General features: G+C 43.5%; 1 long non-coding RNA gene across 1 annotated transcript; it reads left to right on the top strand.

The window, feature by feature from the left end:
* Positions 1–17,925: 17,925 nt before the first annotated feature.
* On the top strand, positions 17,926–18,871 carry LOC141548873 (uncharacterized). The gene is made up of 2 exons (XR_012484138.1): positions 17,926–18,136; positions 18,577–18,871. It is a non-coding gene; the product is annotated as an uncharacterized LOC141548873 (long non-coding RNA).
* The last annotated feature ends 374 nt before the right edge of the window (positions 18,872–19,245 follow it).

Here is a 19,245-nt window from a genome sequence, read left to right as displayed (position 1 = left end):
AATGTCACCTCCACAAAGAGAAAGTGTAAACACTTTTGTAAAAAAGGAAGACATTGGACAAGCTTACCCCGGGGGGAGATGTGGCAGCCTTGTAAATCTCACAGAAAACAATGCTGTGACTGGATGGGACGGAGGGGTGGGAGACAGGGAAGGATGCACAGGGACTCCTAGGCTGTGAGTGGGAGAGACTGAGGATGGCGATGCCTTAGCCAGGAACAGGGCATCTGAGCGGGAGAAAGAGTTAGGCACAAAGGGAAGGAATTAGCTTTGGGCTTGTTGAATTAAAGATGCCTACACAGCATCCAGTCTGAGTTACTTAATAGGTAGATGCAGACCCCCCATTGGAGGTGAGCAGAGAGATCAAGGCCAGAGAGACAGAGGTGATGATCCTGGGCACTGAGATGGCCATTAAATCCATGGGCGCGGATGAGATCACCCAGGGAAACAGTGTAGAGGGAGAAGGGAGGGGAAAATAGTGAACCTATGGATCCATAAATCCGAAAATCAGTAGGGGCCTCTGGGTGCTTTTGTATAGCAGGACGTGAAGAATGAGTCCGTGAGTTCTGACGTGTGGTCCTGTACTCCACACATCAATGTCTGAATCCTATGTGAATGTGTAGAACAGAAAGGAAGGAAATATATGATGATACAAAGCAGGGCTGAGGACTCATATATAGGACTAGAGAGTGAGGGGGTTAATGCTCCCTTACATGGATATGAAGAGAAGGTGTCTGAATATTCCTGGATAAGACTACACCAAGCCAGGTTTTACATAGTGATGGAGGGACAGGAGATCACGCAGCCAGAAAGAAGGATGCATGCGAGCATGGCAGACTGGGGAGCCTGGTGGGCACTGAAAGGGGCTCTCTGCTCTGGCCACGGGCCGCAGCCGGGGGTGGGCAAGCAGAGAGAGCCAGCAGTTTGGGGGAGGGATGCTGACTGGAGGGAGGGAGGGAGGGAGGTATCTGCTGGGGGCCAGTGGAGGGAGGGCTGGGAGGGTGTGAGACTTCGGCCTCACCAAGGTGGGCGCTGACGTCACTGGCCACTGGAGCTCGGGCTTGGGGAGAAGAGAGGGTGGGGGGGGCTCCACCTTTTGCAGAGGCAGTTCCCTTGACCTGGTGATTCCCTGAGTTCCCTGAGTAACCTGAAAGCTGCAGATGGATGGCTGAGGCAGAGCAGCGGAAGGGGCTGCAGACTCAGCCTCCTGAGGATGGGAGACAAGGATGCAGGAAACATAAGCCCGGTCCCTAAAGGCCTTTGTCCTGCCCCCCTTGGGCTCTGAGGTCAGACAGTCCCTGTGAGATGGGCGGGGACCTCTGCTTCAGAAGGCAGTGCAGGAGGGAGGGAGAGATTGGAAGACAATGAAAGGATGGAGATGCCAGGGGAGGCAATCTGTTGCAGGAGATGCTGCAGAATGGGATGGGTTGAACAGGTTGAGAGGTCAGCTTTGGTAAGGAGCAAGGCGGCTTGATCTTGGGACACCTGGAATTTCCCCACCTAGAGAACCAGGACTGGTTGGGAGCTTTGAGTCCTCCCCCCAAGTCCCACACCTGCTGCAGCCTAGGTGCTTTCATATACACTTACTGAAATAGAAGTAACTTCAGTACCTTAGGACTGTCATTCTAAAAAGGATTTTCACATTATCAGTGCAGGGCCAAGGCAAATTCACAGTCAAGAATCCCTTCTAGTTGTACTCTCCTGTTAAATCCCACAGTGAAAAGGCAGCAGGTTCCTGATCAACAAGCACTGAAAAGTTGTAGTTGATCATCCAGTCATGACAGTCACTCTTTTTTTAACCGGATTGATTCATTTTTTAGAGAAAGCTTCTTTCACCAAAACACAGATTGACATAATTTTGTGTGGATTTTAGATGGTACCTCAGAGTTGTTTTATTTATTTTTGGTAGTATTTTATTTTCCCCAATATATTCAAAGATAGTTTTCACCATTCACTCTGGCAAAACTTTGTGTTCCAAATTTTTCTCCCCCACGCCCCTTCTCCAAGACAACAAGCAATGTGGTATAGGTTAAACATGGGCAATTCTTCTAAACCTATTCCCATATTTGTCATGCTGTGCAAGAAAAATCAGATCTAAAGGGAAAAAAACACAAGAAAGAAAAAAAAAACAAGTAAACAACAAAAGGGGTTAAAATACTATGCTTTTATCCACATTCAGTCTTTACAGTAGTTTTCAGGATGGGCATGTCACTTTCCATCCCAATTCTATAGGAATTGCAATGAATCTCTTCGATCTATCACAATTCATCTTATTTTACTGTGTACGATGTTCTCCTTCTGCTTACTTCACTCAGAATCGGTTCATGACACAACTTTTTGAAAGTCTAATGCTTTGTGTAACATGTATTTGTAGACCTGCCATCTGTGGAGTGGGAGGGGAAGGAGGGGAGGAATTGGAGCAAGGGTTTTGGCAATTGTCAACGTTGTGGAATTACCCATGCAAATACCTGGTACATAAAAACTATTATTAAAAGAAAAAAAAGAAAATGTAATGCTGGAGAAACTGAGGCAAGATAGAAATTAGAGAGTTTTTAATATTTGATTATTTGCAGAGTATAATTGACTAGACAGGACTCTCGTCTCAAAGTATCCAGTGATGAACGTGAGTTTACAAATATGCATAACATATACCCACATGGCACAGAGTAGACCCAGGCAGGCAAGGAGTCAGAACACTGAGAGTGGGAAGTTTCTCAGAACCATTTGGTTCTGCCAGGATGGGGGGAGGCTAATAATTCTTACTAAAACCAGAGTCAGGATGTTTGAATAAACAGAAGTAAAGATGTCCAAGAGGTATCTGGGATAGTCTTATCTTTTGGAATATTTTAGAGGGGCAGTGTCATAAATTCTTTTTTTTATGTTCAAGAAAAATTAAGTTTATCAAACAGAATTAAAAATATAGGAAAGTTCATGTAGACATGAAGTCTTCAATTCAGCAATTTTAGCTGCTTTAGAATGAATATTACATACCAATACAGTATATTTTATAGCTGCCAAACAACTTCATTTAAAGTTTTATACTGTGATTTGTATATCTTTTCTTTGTATTTTACACTTTATATCTTGCACACTTGATCAACCTATGTTGTTTTAGATTATAGCAAGAAAAATTAAGCAACATTACATGCTTATTTCTCTTTTATTAAAACATGAATGAAAATGTTTGTGCATATAGAACACTTCAGAAAGTAACAATGAAGATGAGGCAATTTAGTGAAAAGGGGTAATTACGTATAAGAAATACTAAATCATAACTTCCATTGGAGACTTTTATTCCTCTAAGTCACCTCTTCAAGTTTAGAATATTTTGGTTGAAAATAATTAAAAGGCAAATGAAAATGAGCTTTATAGAATGGAAAGGGAAAAAAAGAGACTGTGAAGGGAAAAGGAAAAATAGAATGAAACAATTGATTCCAAATTTAATCAATAAAAGCACTACATCAAATTTGGAAGTTAAGTTATATTATCATATGATCAATGCATAAAAATAGAAAAAAATGTAGTTCTGTAATAAAGTTGACTCATACATGCTGATACACTCTTGCTTTAATTGTATGTCAAAAGATAATCAACTATGTTGACCCAAGTGTATGACAATGGAGTATGTACCAGTAAATTTCTTATACTGAAGTATTTTTATCCCCATTTGGCATGCTCCAACTTTGTAAGGGGTTTTATCATTAAATAAAATTTCTTTCACACTTCCTTTTTCTTTTCTGAAAAGGAGGGTATGCTTTTTTTTTATTTCTTGAATGTAAGTTCAAATTAGTTTGTGGGGATAATGATTTAAGGTTTTCTGAATCAATATTGGAAATACTCAAGGATCCAAAAGAGAAAAAATAATTCAATAAGGTAAAGTCCTCACAAGTCTCATATTTCAATCAATAAGGCAATTCAGGGGATTTTTCTTACTTCCATTGTAGTCAAGGTGACAGAATCTATGTTAAAAATATGCAAGTAGAGAAAAGAAGTGAATGGGGTCATAAGACACCTTAATGGGGTTATGACTTTCTAACATCACTGAAAAGAAATATCCAACTAAAGATTTCCCAGAACTTTTCTCACCAATAAGAGTGTCATTTTACCAGCACATTATTATAATCAAGAGGTTTATCTAATATATTTCACCACAAGTTTTTTTTTATTAATTTTATAATTATAATTTTTTGACAGTACATATGCATGGGTAATTTTTTTTACAACAATATCCCTTGTATTCATTTTTCCAAATTTTCTTCTCCCTCCCTCCCTCTACCCCCTCCACTATATGACAGGCAATCCCATACATATTAAATGTGTTACAGTATAACCTATATGTGTGTAAAACCAAATTTCTTGTTGCACGGTAAGAATTGGATTCCGAAGGTATAAGTAACCTCGGTTGAAAGACAGTAGTGCAAACGGTTTACACTCAATTCCCAGTGTCCCTTCTCTGGGTGTAGCTGTTTCTATCATTGATCAACCATTCTCCAATTAATGGGCAACCATTCATTTTCCAGTTTCTAGCCACTACAAAAACAGCTGCCACAAACATTTTGGCACATACTGGTCCCTTTCCCTTCTTTAGTGTTTCTTTGGGATATAAGCCCAATAGCAGCAATGCTGGATCAAAGGGTATGCACAGTTTGATAACTTTTGGGGCATAGTTCCAAATTGCTCTCCAGAATGGCTGGATTCTTTCACAACTCCTCCAATAATGCATCAGTGTCCCAGTTTCCCCACAGTCCCTCCAACATTCATTATCATTTTTTCCTGTCATTTTAGCCAATCTGACAGGTGTGTCGTGGTATCACAGAATTGTCTTAGTTTCCATTTCTCTGATCAGTAGTGATTTGGCACCCTCTTTCATATGAGTGGAAATACTTTCCATTTCTTCATCTGAAAATTGTCTGTTCATATCCTTTGACCATTTACCAATTGGAGAATGGTTTGAATTCTTATCAATTAGATTCAGTTCTCTATATATTTTGGAAATGAGGCCTTTATCCGAACCTTTAACTGTAAAAACATTTTCCTAATTTGCTACTTCCCTTCTAATCTTGTTTGCATTAGTTTTGTTTGTACAAAAGCTTTTTAATTTGATGTAATCAAAATCCTCTATTTTGTGATCAATATTGATCTCTAGTTTTCTTTGGTCATAAATTTCTTCCTCCTCCACAAGTCTGAGAGGTTAACTCTCCCATGTTCCTCTAATCTATTTATGATCTCATTCTTTATGCCTAAATCATGTACCCATTTTGATCGTATCTTGGTACATGGTGTTAAGTGTGCGTCCACATCTAATTTCTGCCATACTAATTTCCAGTTTTCCCAACAGTTTTTTTCAAATAATGAATTCTTATCCCAAATGTTGGTAGCTTTGGGTTTGTCAAACACTGGATTGCTATAGTTGTACAATATTTTGTCCTGTGAACCTAACCTGTTGCACTAATCAACTGGTCTATTTCTTAGCCAATACCAAATGATTTTGGTGACTGCTGCTTTATAATATAGTTCTAGATCAGGTTACACCTACGCCACCTTCATGTGATTTTTTTTTTCATTACTTACCTTGAAATTGTCAACCTTTTGTTCTTCCATATGAATTTTGTTGTTATTTTTTCTACGTCATTAAAATAGTTTCTTGGAGTCTGATTGGTAGAGCATTAAATAAATAGATTAGTTTAGGGAGTATTGTCATATTTATTATATTTGCTCGGCCTATCCAAGAGCACTTAATGTCTTTCCAATTATTTAACTCTGACTTTATTTTTGTGGTGTTTTGTAATTTTGCTCAATTAATTCCTGACTTTTCTTTGGTAGATGGATTCCCAAATATTTTATACTCTCGACAGTTGTTTTGAATTGAATTTCTCTTTCTATCTCTTGCTGTTGCATTTTGTTGGTGATGTATAAAAATGCTGAGGATTTATGTGGATTTATTTTGTATTCAGCAACTTTGCTAAAGTTGTGAATTATTTCTAATAACTTTCTATTAGAATCTCTGGGGTTCTCTAAGTATACCATTATATCATCTGCAACGATTGATAGTTTGATTTCTTCATTACCTACTCTTATTCCTTTAATCTCTTTCTCAACTCTTATTGCCGAGGCTAATACAATATTGAGTAGTAATGGTGATACTGGGCAACCTTGTTTCATCCCTGATCTTACTGGGAAGGTTTCCAGTTTATCCCCATTACATATGATGCTTACTGACTGTTTTAAATATATTCTCCTTACTATTTCAAGGAATAATCCATTTATTCCTATACTCTCAAATGCTTTTAGTAGGAATGGATGTTGTATTTTATCAAATGCTTTTTCTGCATCTATTGAGATTATCATATGATTTTTGTTAATTTTATTATTAATATGGTCATTTATACTAATAAGTTTCCTAATATTAAACCGGCCTTGCATTCCTGGTATAAATCCTACTTGATCATAGCGTATTATCCTGGGGATGATTTTCTGAGGTCTTTTTGCTAATATCTTATTTAAGATTTTAGTATCAATATTCATCAAGGAGATTGGTCTACAGTTTTCTTTCTCAGTTTTCAACCCATCTGGTTTAGATTTCAGTACCATGTCTGTGTCATAAAATGAATTTGGGGGGACTCCTACATTCACTATTTTTTCAAATAGCTTATATAATATTGGGGCTAATTGTTCTTTAAATGTTTGGTAGAATTCACTTTTAAATCCTTCTGGTCCTGGGGATTTTTTCTTGGGGAGTTGGTTAATAGCTTGTTCTATTTCTTTTTCTGAAATGGGACTATTTAACCAATTTACTTATTCCTCTGTTAATCTGGGAAGCCTATATTTTTGAGGTAGTCATCCATTTCACTTAAGTTATCAAATTTATTGGCATGAAGTTGGGCAAAGTAACTCTTTATTATGTCTCTAATTTCCTCTTCATTGGTGGAAAGATCCCACTTTTCATTTTTAAAAGTAACAATTTGATTTTCCTCTTTCTTTTTCCAATCAGATTTACCAAAGGTTTATCTATTTTATTGCTTTTTTCATAAAACCAACTCAGTTTTAATGAGGGAAAGCAAAGGGGGAATCCCATTTCTCTGTACATAGATAATCCCATGAGGTGCAGTGTCCCCTGTAAAATGAATTTAGAGGCCCGAAAACTTAGGTTGATAAATAAAAGGTTTATTGTAGGAATTTGGAAGTAAAGCTCAGTTAGAAAGATGCCAGGGCCAAAGGTGGCCATTTGTGGGAAGGAACCCTTACATGGCTGGAAGGATACCATGTGTTGGCTGGGAGGGCTCCTGCATTAAGGGTGGTCCAGCTTGTTTCTTTCAAACCTAGAAGATGATGGGCGGTACCCAATTCTGGCAAGCTTTTCAGTTAGCCCAGATCAGGTGAGGGCTGGGGGAAGCTGAGCTGAGATTGGGGGTTGAGCCCAGATATTCAAAGGGTGCCTTTGACCAGGATTTGTGAATCAAGGTCAGTCATGGGTTGGGCAATTAGGAATCTTAAAGGGACCCCAACCCTCATCAGTGTATTTATTAATTCTTAAAAAAAAAATTTTATTTTTAATTTTATCAATTTATTTTTTTAATTTTAAAGTCTCAAGTATTTCGTCTTTTTTTAGCTTTTTAAGTTGAAGGCCCAATTCATTGATCTTCTCTTTCTCTATTTTATTCAAGGAAGCCTCTAAAGATATAAAATTTCCCCTTATTACCACTTTAGCTGAATCCCACAAATTTTGGTATGATGTCTCATTGTTGTCATTATCTTGACTGAAATTATTGTTTCTATAATTTGCTACTTCACCCAGTCATTCTTTAAGATGAGATTATTTAGTTTCCAATTACTTTTTGGTCTATTTGCCCCTAATAGAGCACATGAGCTCTGGTCACGGGGTTATTTGTTCTTCCTTTCCCACCCTGATTCCCAGAGCCTCTTTCTGCAGCCCAATGGGTCCCTTTGCACAGATGAAAATTCTCCACTCGGTTCTGTGGACCATCTGCACCTGCAAGCCCAACTGCCCCTCAGCCAACCCCAACCCAGCAGCAACCCCAAGCTGTTTATCCAAAGCTTGCTGCTTTTGGCAAGAATTTTCCACCAAGACCATAGTGGGCATGTCCAGCTTTCCCCTCAATAGCCTCGGAATGCTTTGAGGGTAGGAACCTCACCTTGCCTAGACTAACACCTTTCAACCCACTAAAGTGTTCCATGTGAGCGAAGTAACCCGGCATCATCCCCTAGGTCATAAATGGAAGGGGGCATGGCGGTTGCTAAGGCTCCTTGTGGTACATGGGCATCCCAGGCTGGGGATGGAAGCTTGGGCTACTTTTAAGGAAACTTCAGGTGCCCAGAAGGCTCAGCTCTGTGAGGATGCTGCTCCTCCCCTTCTGAGGACAAGCTTCCCAGCGCCTTCAGCCCCTGCAGCTGGACTGTGGGAGGGGGGGGGAGGAGGCCAAGGTGGAAGCCAGCTAGCCTGGCAGGTAAGAGGGAAGTGGTACTGACCATGTCCCCGCCCTCTCTAGAAGCCGCTTTTCCTTTTCCTCAGGAGGGCCTGGGCCAGACGGCTCCGAGGTCTCTGCTAGTGCTGCATCCTCCCCAGCCTAGAGCCCGCAGGCCCTGCCCTCAAAGCCAGAACCATCCCCCCCCAACAATGGACATAAAGTACCCGGCACTCTGGGTGAGAAGGCCTTGCTGTCTCTCGCTTTCTGGGCTGCTTCTACCTTTAACGCTTAAAATGAAGCCTATGGCTCTTCCTGGAGCTGCTTCTTGAACCAAAGTTCCCCTGGTTCCCATATATCCCAAGAGCCTGTTGCCCCTCAGAGCCCAGGAGGGGGAGGACGGGGTCTCCCAGCGACCCTGTGTCCTTCTAGCGGGAATGAGTCCTGGGGCCTGGGGTTATGCTCCCTGATCACATGTTTCTGTGCTGAGGAGCTGCGCCTCCAGGGCCTGTGGGATGCTTCCGGGCATCGCAGGTACCCCCTCTCACCGTTGGGGTATCAAACCTGAGTGATAGATGTCCATGAGGCTGTGGGAGAAGCCCTCTTTCCCTGATGGAAAGAACCCCACTTGCTTCTGGAAGAAGTGCGAGCATAGAGTGCATGAGCTCCAGTCAAGAGGTTGTTTAGGCTTCTTGTTGCACCCTGATTTCCCGAATCCCCTTCTGCAGCCCCAACAGTTGCCAGTGTATAGATGCAAATCCCTAGCTCTGTTGTGTTGATTACATCCCCCTTCTATCCCAAAACACAAATCGCAACTTTCAAGCATTTCACTTCCACCAAGCTGTTTCTCTTCCCTGGGTCTCTAAAGGCCCACGTTTTCCTTCATCAGAATGGGAATTCTCGGACAGCAGAGCATTGCCTAAACTATCACCTCTAAGCTGTAGGAAAATGGTCAAGTAGGTCTGAGCAAAGTAAGCCATCCCCTTATTTCACAAATGGGAAAAGTGAGGAAAGGCATGAGGTTTGCTAAGGCTCACTCTGAAAAGTGTGCCTCCCACACTGGTCCAAAGCTAGGGAATGGAAGTCTTGGGTTACTTCTTCCTTAACTCCAGAGCAATAACTGCAGATAACCAGAATCCTAGCTCAACCTGCCCACCTACTTGTGGAAAGCAAGTACCCGGGGATCTTTGGCCCATGAATCTTGGCTATGGGAGGAGGAAGAGGCCATCTTGGAAGCCTCTTAGCCTTGAAGTCAAGAGAGAAGCAGTTCACAGCCTGGGTCTGCTCTTTACTAGCTGTATGACATTGGCCATGTCTTTGCCCTCTTCTTAAACTCACTTTTCCTTTTTTCTCAATGAGGATAATGGGCCAGATAAGCTCTGAAGTCTCTTATGGCCCTCCATTCCACATGCCCATAGACTCTACCCTTATAGTCATCCTCACTGCCCACGATGGTTGATAGTCCACAACTCTGGACAGAGAAACCAGCATGATCGGTAATTACTCTAAATCCTCAGAATGTAATAACGCCCTCTGTTCTCCCTGGATGCAGGATGAAGAAGCCCTCTTTCCCTGGTGGTCAGGGATCTACTGAATTGTCCATGGGGGAAAAGGAAAGCTCACAGGAGCTCTGGTCAAGGAGGAATTTTTCCTCCCTTTCTCACCTTGACTTCCAGAGCACCTTCTGCAGCCCAAGCAGGTTCCTTTGCACAGCAGAATGTTCCCATCTGCGGTCTGGTAATAATCGACACCTTCTTTTCTCTCACTGAAAGCCCAACTCTCATTCAGCCCTCCCACACCAAGAAGGCCTTGATATCTCCTTCTCCAGGGCTTACCACCGTTAGTGGAGGCTTGGCCACCGTTGCCTCTTTGCCTTCACTGTGTTGGTAATTCTCTGAGGCAGAAACAGGGACCTTGACTAGAGTCACAACTCTAAAGGGAAATGTTCATAAATGGGAAAAAATGTTTCAGGGAAGACATTCTGATTGGTAAGTGTGTATGTGTCCCAGTTTGTCCCTAAGCTGGGGAATGGGAGTCTTGGTTTATTTTTACTGAACATCACGGTAACAACTGCAGACATCCAGAACCCCAGCTCTATGGGGAACCTGCCCACCTGCTTGGGGGAGTGCTCCCCAAGGAGCTTCAGCTCATGAAGCTTGGCTGTGGGGAGGAGAGAGAGACCAAGATGCAAAAGCCAGGCAACCTGGCAAGTAAGAGGGAAGTTCAACGTCTGGATCTGCCCCATATGGGCTGTGTGCTCTTGTCCATGTCCCTCCTTTTGAAATCAGTTTTCCTGAACCTCAAGTAAGGAGCGTGAAGCAGATGATCTCTGATGTTCAATCGAGGCTCAGACAGGAGTAGCTCATTTATGATACTCCTTCAGCTGATATCCACAGAGGTGCAGGCCCCCTTCTTCTGTCTGCATTACTGCACAAGAGTACCAAATAGTCTCTGCGTCCATGGGCAGCATCTTCCTGCGTCCTCTGATGAGGAGAGAAGTGGAAAACCTTCAGGTGGATGGACAGAACATAGGAGAACTTCATCAGTGCAAACAGTGGAAGAAAGTAAGCCTCTATGTACACACATGAACAGAAATACGGGTACTCCTGCAGATGAAGAGAGAGTGAATGGGAGAACTTTTACATGGAGGAATAGAGAGAATGGTTACTAATGGTGATTCTGAAATAGAAGACATAAATCATGCCAAAGAATTTCTAGAAAGATCAAATGAGGACATCTATGTAGGGATGAAGAGAGAACTAGACTACATAGATTCAGACATACCTATATGTGTGCATCTCTCCTCTCACTTCACACTATGAGTTGCCATACATTCTCTATATGTTCATTGGCAAAATTAGGAAGAATTTGTACTTTCTAGAGGAGAAATTGTAATTATATATGAGTAACTATAGAGAAATATAGAGATATGAAGAAATGAGATTAGGAGTTTTTTGGATTACACAGGATTATATTACCATATTGCACATGTGTGCATAGAAGGCCATAGATAGGAATAAAAAGAGTCGTTCTGTGCTAATAAAGAGGAAAATGAATGGAGAGAGGAATTAGGAGAACCCTCATGGCTGAGAATGCTTGCACACAACCCAAGGGTTGGGGGAGAGGGACAGCAGTGTAGGAATCCCCCTCCCCAAGGGAATGAGGGTGTGAAGGATCCAGGCAAAACAATTCAGTCAGAACTCTTCACAGTTTATGGAACAGAGAGACAGATATATGTACCTCAAAGTGCACTCTTTGAAGGGCCTATACTTTTCTCTAACAAACAAGATCCACTGAGATGTAAAGGATCACCACCGGATCTGGGTTAATGAGACAGAGATGCACATAGTTTAGATACACATCAGGGTCTCAAGTCACTTTCTCCCAACTGCCTTTGCTCTCTATCAAGGGCTGTTTTCCCGTCCTAAATTCAAAGGTTTGCCTTTAATCCAAAGAGCCGGGTATGCATTTGGGTCCGTTGCTAGATTATTAATTGACTATATTAAGAAGCAGTCTCTGCTACTTCAATGAGGAAAGGGAGTTTGGGTGAGCCCAGTTACTGTAAGATTCAGGGCCTGGAATGGATTCTTACCTCCTGGCCCGCTATACAGGGGATCATCTGCACAGGCAGCAGGAGGTCACTGGGCAGAAGTCCTGGTCTCTGGGGTCCTCCCTCTCCCTGCCCTGGTCAAACCATGACAACCGTCAGTAAACCCCACTGGCAGCCCTGGCCACCTGTAGTGGGGGGGTAAGTGAGAAGGAGAAGCTGGTTGACAGGAGGAAAATGAGCAGGAGGCAGTAAGGGAGGGGAGGAGAAATGTGCTCAAGATTTATGTAGGAGGGAGGCTGCCTGCAGGGAGATGTCTGCAGGTGCTCAGTGAAGGAAGGGTGGCGAAGGAAGTTGGTCCCATGGTGGGATCTGATGTCACCGGGCACTGATGCTCAGCAGGGCGTGGGGGGATCCCCTTTTTCCAAAATCAGTGGGCTTTACCTGGTGGTTCCCTGAGTAACCTGAAGTCTGCAGAGAGATGCCCAGGGATGAGAAGCGGGGGAAGAGGGGGGAGGGGACCAGCCCAAGCCCACCTGAGTTTCGGGTTCCTGAGACAAGTGTCTGAAAAACATAAGCCCTCGCCTTGGGACTTTGGCCCCCAAATGGTCCCTAAGGGACTTTGTCCTTTCACCCCCTTGGGCTCAGAGGTCAGACAGTCCCTGTGAGATGGGGGGACTCCTGCTTCAGAAGGCAGTGCCATTCTGTGCAATAGATGAGATGGTTCTTGTAGAGCCTCTGCACAGAGCCTGCTTTGTAGTATTGAATGACAGTTTACTCCTTAAGCACCTTCTGTGTGCCAGGACACAGATGACACTTAATACATGCTTTTCTCTCCCTCATGAAAACTGATTCATTTGTTTCTGCAATCGACAGGCTTCCATTTTGTTCCCAATTCTTTGTGACCACCAAGTGTAACAGCGAATCTTTTGTATACAGCCCCAAACTTTAAACTCTTACAGCTTTAAGGACTGAAAGTTGTCCCTATGGTTTAGGAAAGTGGGGTATACAGAAATATTTTCCCCCTATTTGTAATGCAACTCAACAATACTCCAAGGCATCCGCATTATCAGTCACTATTGAGATTTAGTAGCAAATTGTTTACACATTCAATAACTGTGCGAAATGAATGAATGAATTGAGTTGTTTTGAGGGTTTTTTGACCTTTGAAAATCTCTATTTTGTAGGATGACTTCTTGGGTAGGAGAATGGGAGAAATGTATTCAGAAGCCAATTGCTCTAATGTATTAAGAAGCTAATTGCTATTTAGTGGGGATAGAAGGATCAAAGGAGGAGCTTTCCTGGAATGAGAAAAGGTACACTCATACTTCTAGACAGTAGGGAATGTCAGGAGAGAGGGAGAGGTCCAAAGTGAATGAAAGAGGGAAGATGCAAGAGGAGGATTGCTTCTGTTGGAGGAGATGCTGTGGAATGAGATGTTTTGAACAGGCGGAGGGGCCAGCTTTGGTAAGAAGCAAGGGAACTTGATCTTGGGACACTGGGAATTTCTCCCCTAGAGAAGCAGGACTGGTTTGGATCTCTGCATTCCCATTCCAGTCCCATACCTGATGCATCATAGGTGCATCTTACTGAATTGTAAAGAAACTTCAGGACCTTAGAGCTCTCATTCTAAATTCTTTATTTTTTTTTTATCCTGGATGGTTCATTTTTCAGAGAAAGCTTTTTTTAAACCTTTTTATTTTCAAAATCTTAATTTGCAACAAGAAAATGATGTATTGTATCTAGACTATATTGTAACACATGTAAAATGTATGGGATTGCCTGTCATCAAGGGGAGGGAGTAGAGGGAGGGAGGGGATAATTTGGAAAAATAAATACAAGGGATAATATTATTAAAAATTACTCATGCATATATACTGTGGAAAAAATTCTAAATAAATTAAAAAAACTTAAAGATGTCCTATGATTTTGGGAACAACAAGTGGAATCTGTAGCTTATAAGGACATATAAGGACATTCCCATTTTAAGTCACTTTCTAGGCTTACTACCAAATTGTTTTACAGAATGAATGGGCTAGAATAAACATTGATTCAGGACCTGCCATTTGCAGCAGAATTATCCTAGGCCCTGGGAGAAATGCAACATTTGGGAAAGAACATCCCTGACCTCACAGCAGTTATACTTTGGTAGGAAGATAAGTTCAACACAACTTTAATATCCACTATTAGTGAATCAGTACATCAGATAGGTGCATTAGCATTTGCTATATGAACTTAACTGCATTGTTTTTATCTTCTTTTGAAAAATCTTTGTCAGGAGAAGTGAGAATCTTTGGTAGGAAGAATGAGAGAAATATATTTAGAAATAAACGTGATGGGAAAATCAGAGGGATCAATGAAAATATCATGAACACAAATGATTGATTATATAGATATAGACAAACAGATAGATGGATACAGATAGAGGTAGATAGAGATAGGCAGATAGATAGGAGAGAAAGAGAGATGATGGATGGAGTGATAGACAAATAGATTGACAGATCCAATTTCCAGACAAGCATCATGGATACTTCCTACTGAGTACTCCCAGGTCCATATGTTTCCTTTCCCTTCTTAAGAGGATCTAGATTGAGATAATTCTGGATGTGGCCTGGACCAGGAAGAATATAGTAACAGGACTGTTCCATACTGGCATTGAGTCACAGCTCCCTCAGCTTATACTTGTGCAGTCATTTTTGAAACCAAGTTCAGGACTTTACCTTTCTCCCTATTCTATGTCATTCTAAGGAGTTTTCACTGTTGTTAACTTGGACAGCAAAATAAGGGAAAGTTTTCTAAAATAAGCAGATCAGTGAATAAGGTATCTGGGAGTGATGATGGGTAGATCCTGCTGAGAGATCCCTGGGTCCCAAAGCTTTACTTCTCACAAAGGAACCAGCCCAGAGGAGTTATGTCTACATTCCCAGTTGCAGGTTCTGCAGAGAATCCCAGTAGCCAGTTCCTCACCCCTTACCTTAGCCTCACAGGACTTGTTCATTTCTTGGTAAAGGTGACTTTACTTCTACAAAGTGCTGGAGGTTGCTTGTAGGAGGATCTTTGCTGAGGGTCCATGGGACTGTGGCCTCCCAAACCAGGTCTCCCCTTTAAGAAGCAGGGATTGCAATAGAAAGTAGCCAGAGGATTTCAGCTCCTACCTTAGGCTGGCTTGGAGAGGACATCTAGCAGTCAATGTTCTCTGGGGAACCGGAACCCCCAGAGCACAGAACCTGCTTTCTATCTCGGTGCCTCTATCCTGAGGACAATGCCTGGCACAGAGGAAGCCCTTTTCCATTGTTTTTGAATTGAAAAATCAAATTCAAGCACTTAGAGCCTCCTATCTCAAAAATGGTTCCCAGGGACAACGGACCCTGTAGAGTGTTCAGAATTCAAACTGTGGCCATTCCTTCTGTCTTTCTTCTTTTTGTCATCTTCCCTTCAGGTCCATCCTTCAATGCCTTTGGCCGGTCTTACCTTTGTACCTGAACATTCTTTAAAGCTCCGCTGCTTCTCCCCTTGGGAGAGAATGCTGAGTCCCCCATTTGTGAAAGGCAGGACAGAGAATATGTGAGCCCTCAGATATAAGAATGGAGAGGATCTGAGGAAACGTGCCTGAGGATCCAGGGAAAGCATATGTATCCTCACAGACATCAGGAGAGAAGGGAGGAACCCCCACATGACTGGGCAAAACTAAATGAGAACTCACAAAATATTCAGAGACAAATACACACAGATCTGCAGGGAAAATACAGGAGCACGCACACATATGACTGTATAGAGAAAATGTATGAGGGCTCCTGTGACTATAAACGGAATATAGAAATCCTCATTGATACACTAATAAAAATGGATGAATCCTCATCCAGATGAACACAGAGAGAATCTATGCACATGAACATAGAGAATATACAATAACTCATGTGAATAGGAGTCAAGGATATAAGGAATTGCATGTGTGAGAATACAGGGAATCTATGAGGACTCATCCATACAAATACCTGGGGCACAGGAAAATGGGGGGATGGGGGAGGGATATGGAGCCAAGGGATGAGCTAATGTAGAAGGGGGCGCAGAGCCCAGGCACCGGACGTGGCAAAGGGGTTGGGGGTCGCTGAGTTGGGGGAGCTTTGTCACTGATGTCACTGACCATTAACCCTGCTCAGCTCCTGTTCCTGAAGCACCCCAGGGGTCCAGAACAACCCAGGGGTTTTGTTCCAAGCCTTAGATCCAGATGCCCAGCCAAAACTCTGGTTGGCAGCTGTCCCAAGGGAAAGCATTAGACCAGCCTGGTTTCCTCCCCTGGAGTGAGGCAGACGTGTGCGAGGGGAGTCTGAGTGGACGTGTAGAGTTTCATGGGATGGAGGCTGCAAGAGATGTCAGAGCTCATCTGGTCCAACATCTTCATTGGTGAGAAGGGGCAGCTAGGGTCAATGGGGTGACGGGGACCTTCAGCAAAGCTCGTGGGCCCTTTCCTTTCCTAGCCTGGATGTATCTATCGGGTTCTGCCATGCAGGAGAAGAGTCTTCCCCAGTGTGTGGGGATCCGCCCCAAAGGCATCACTAAGAGCAGCTCCTGGCTGCAAACAGACTGAAGAGGAAGATGAGGGAGAAACCGAATCCAATTACATGGGGCCACAAACGTGGGACAGCCCTGTCACCAGGGGAGCTGTGAGTCCTTCAGCCAAATGAGTCACTGGTTAGAGAAAAGAAGGCAGAACCAAAAGAAATGGGGCTCGACAGAAAAACTTGTCCACCCTCACTCATTACCGTCTGTTACTCAGGTTTTGAAGGGGAATGTGCATCGAAGCAAAAGCTGGTGCACAACACACACACACACACACACACACACACACACACACACACACACACACACACACACTATTCTAATGCAAGCATAGAGAACTGTAACTGAGAGAAATCGTTTGTAATGGTAAGGTGAGCAAAGGCTGCACCAAAGACTTTCCCCCACATTTCACTTACTTTCTAAGGGGAGGGATCTGGTAGCTGTGGAAAAACCAAGTTCTGGCTCTAAACACATTTGTCAAATCTCATGCAAAAAGCGGGTGAAGATTTGGGACATATCTTCATGTGGATGAGTACTCGGGTATTCTCTCTGAATGGGGATCTGGGGAACACTTACATATCCTCTAGAGTCATATATATTTGTACAGATATTCTGTCTCTCCATCTCCCTCTCTCTCTATTCCTCTTTCTCCATTCCTATAGGAGTTCTCATGTATCCCTTCTATATAAGTCCTCCTTCATTCTCTGTTCAGATAGGTGAGGAATTAGAGAGAGAATGTGCTCATGTATGTGTTCTGTGTCTCTCATTGTTCTGTATAATTACTCACACATCTCCATGTCCGCTTCTACTGGGCACATCTGGGGCTATATCCCATAAAGGAGTCCTCCCATGGTTCTATATCTGTGAGGACTCCCTCTTCTCTCCCAGTTTATGCATGTGAATAGTCAGATTCTCTGCATCTTCATCTTCTTCCTCTGTCACAGGGAGAGGGTCACACTCATTTAAGCCTGCAGAGACGATATGAAGACTCCCGGATAAAGGAGAAACTCCAGAAATGGGTTGAGTACTTCTTCAGTCATGTGCAACTCTTCATTTGGGGTTTTCTAGGCAAAGATACCGGAGGGTTTGCCAGTTTTACAGAGGGAAACAGAGGAAAGTCACTTGGCCAGAGTCCCGGCTAGTAATGTTGGAGGCAGGGCACTGAGAGCAGTCAGGTGGGCGGGCCGGCAATGCGGATTTTTCTGTGGGCGTCTGGGAGCTTTGTGGGGAGCCCCAAATATGAGGGCTGGGGTGGGGAGAAAGGAGAGAGGCAGTGGAACTTGGAGTGCCCTAAGGTGAGTGGGGCACCAGGAGCCAGGCGTCAGGGGCGGTGAAGGGGACGCAGGGCTCCCACGTGGGCAGCTACTGCCTCACAAAGGGGGCTGTCGACGTCACGGCGAGATGGATGACACCGCGAGGTCCGATTTGCCCAGACTCAGTTCTCCTTGGCTGGGGACTCGCTAAGGACCTTGGGTGCTGGTAGTGGAAATCTGTGGAATCGAAGATGCCAGCAAACCCGACCAACATCCAACGGAAGCGTAAACGTCGGGGCAAACGCCGCAGGCGGCGAAGAAACATCCGCCCCAACACCCCAGTGCCAGTGCAGGAGGTGAGGAAACAGAACCCAACTGCTCCTTAGGGCAGCTTGTCCCTCCACACACCGCCCCCCCCCCCCACCTGCTCTGAGGTCTGCCAGTCCCTGGAAGGTGGGAAGGTGGGAAGGCGGAGCGGGAACGGGGCGGGGAGAGCGGCTCTGGTGCAGCAAACAGGCCACGGAAAAACAAGGAGTTTTATGGTCGCTTGTGGGTTAGACTAAGGGCAGAACTTACTGGATGGGGCTGCTCCAAGGGAAAGCATTGGACTAGGGGGGACTTCTTGGGTCTATGTTGGGGGACCAGTTACTAATGTTGGAGGGGACTGTGTGGACGTCGGGGTGCAGTCTGAATGGGCTTCCATGTTGGGTAGGATGGGTTTTGATAAAGGAGACCTCAGCAGTGATCAAGAGCAGCTCTTGTACCCTCTCTTTTCCTCTCTGGGTGAATTTCTCAGGTTCTGCCACAGAGAAGGAGAGAGGCACTTCCCAGTCCTACAGAGTTCGTGGAAATCACCATCATGATGTCCTTCTCCTAGTTATCCAGAGGAGGAAGATACTAAGGCCAGGAAGAAAAGCAAATAGTCGGTGAGAGTAAAGCGAGAAAGAGAAGCAACCTTCATCCCATCCTCAACAGACAGTGGCTACATACGTAGACACCGTTGTATTAGGAAAGAGACTGACTTTACTATAAAACTAAGAAAAAGCATAACAGAGACAGATGTGGCCTATAATAAAAGCATTACAACATGACCCATTGCAGAGTGTTCGGCATGGCTGAAAGGGAACTGGGGATTGGAGAAAGGACCCACAACAATCAGGGCACGGGCAATTTTAAAGGAGATATATATATATATATGTAATTTATCAAAGTGAGGGAAGAAAAGTGGAGCCTCCCACGTTTTCTAAGAAACATTTTACTAATTTTCTAACATGAGAGATCAGGCATCCAATGCCAAAACAGGGTGAGCACACACAGGACAGCTGTAGGATGGGATAGATCTCCTGGGAGATGAATATATACACCCTGTTATTAACATGTATGAGACTCACACTTTCTACAGAACCCATTTATTAGCACTCACATGGGCTAACATGCAAGTGAGCGAACTCTGATAACTTTACCA

This window comes from Sminthopsis crassicaudata, chromosome X (genome assembly GCF_048593235.1).
Source record: "Sminthopsis crassicaudata isolate SCR6 chromosome X, ASM4859323v1, whole genome shotgun sequence".
NCBI classification, from domain to species: domain Eukaryota; kingdom Metazoa; phylum Chordata; class Mammalia; order Dasyuromorphia; family Dasyuridae; genus Sminthopsis; species Sminthopsis crassicaudata.
The sequence above is the reverse complement of the archived record's forward strand: the minus strand, read 5'-3'. Positions and strand labels throughout refer to the sequence as shown.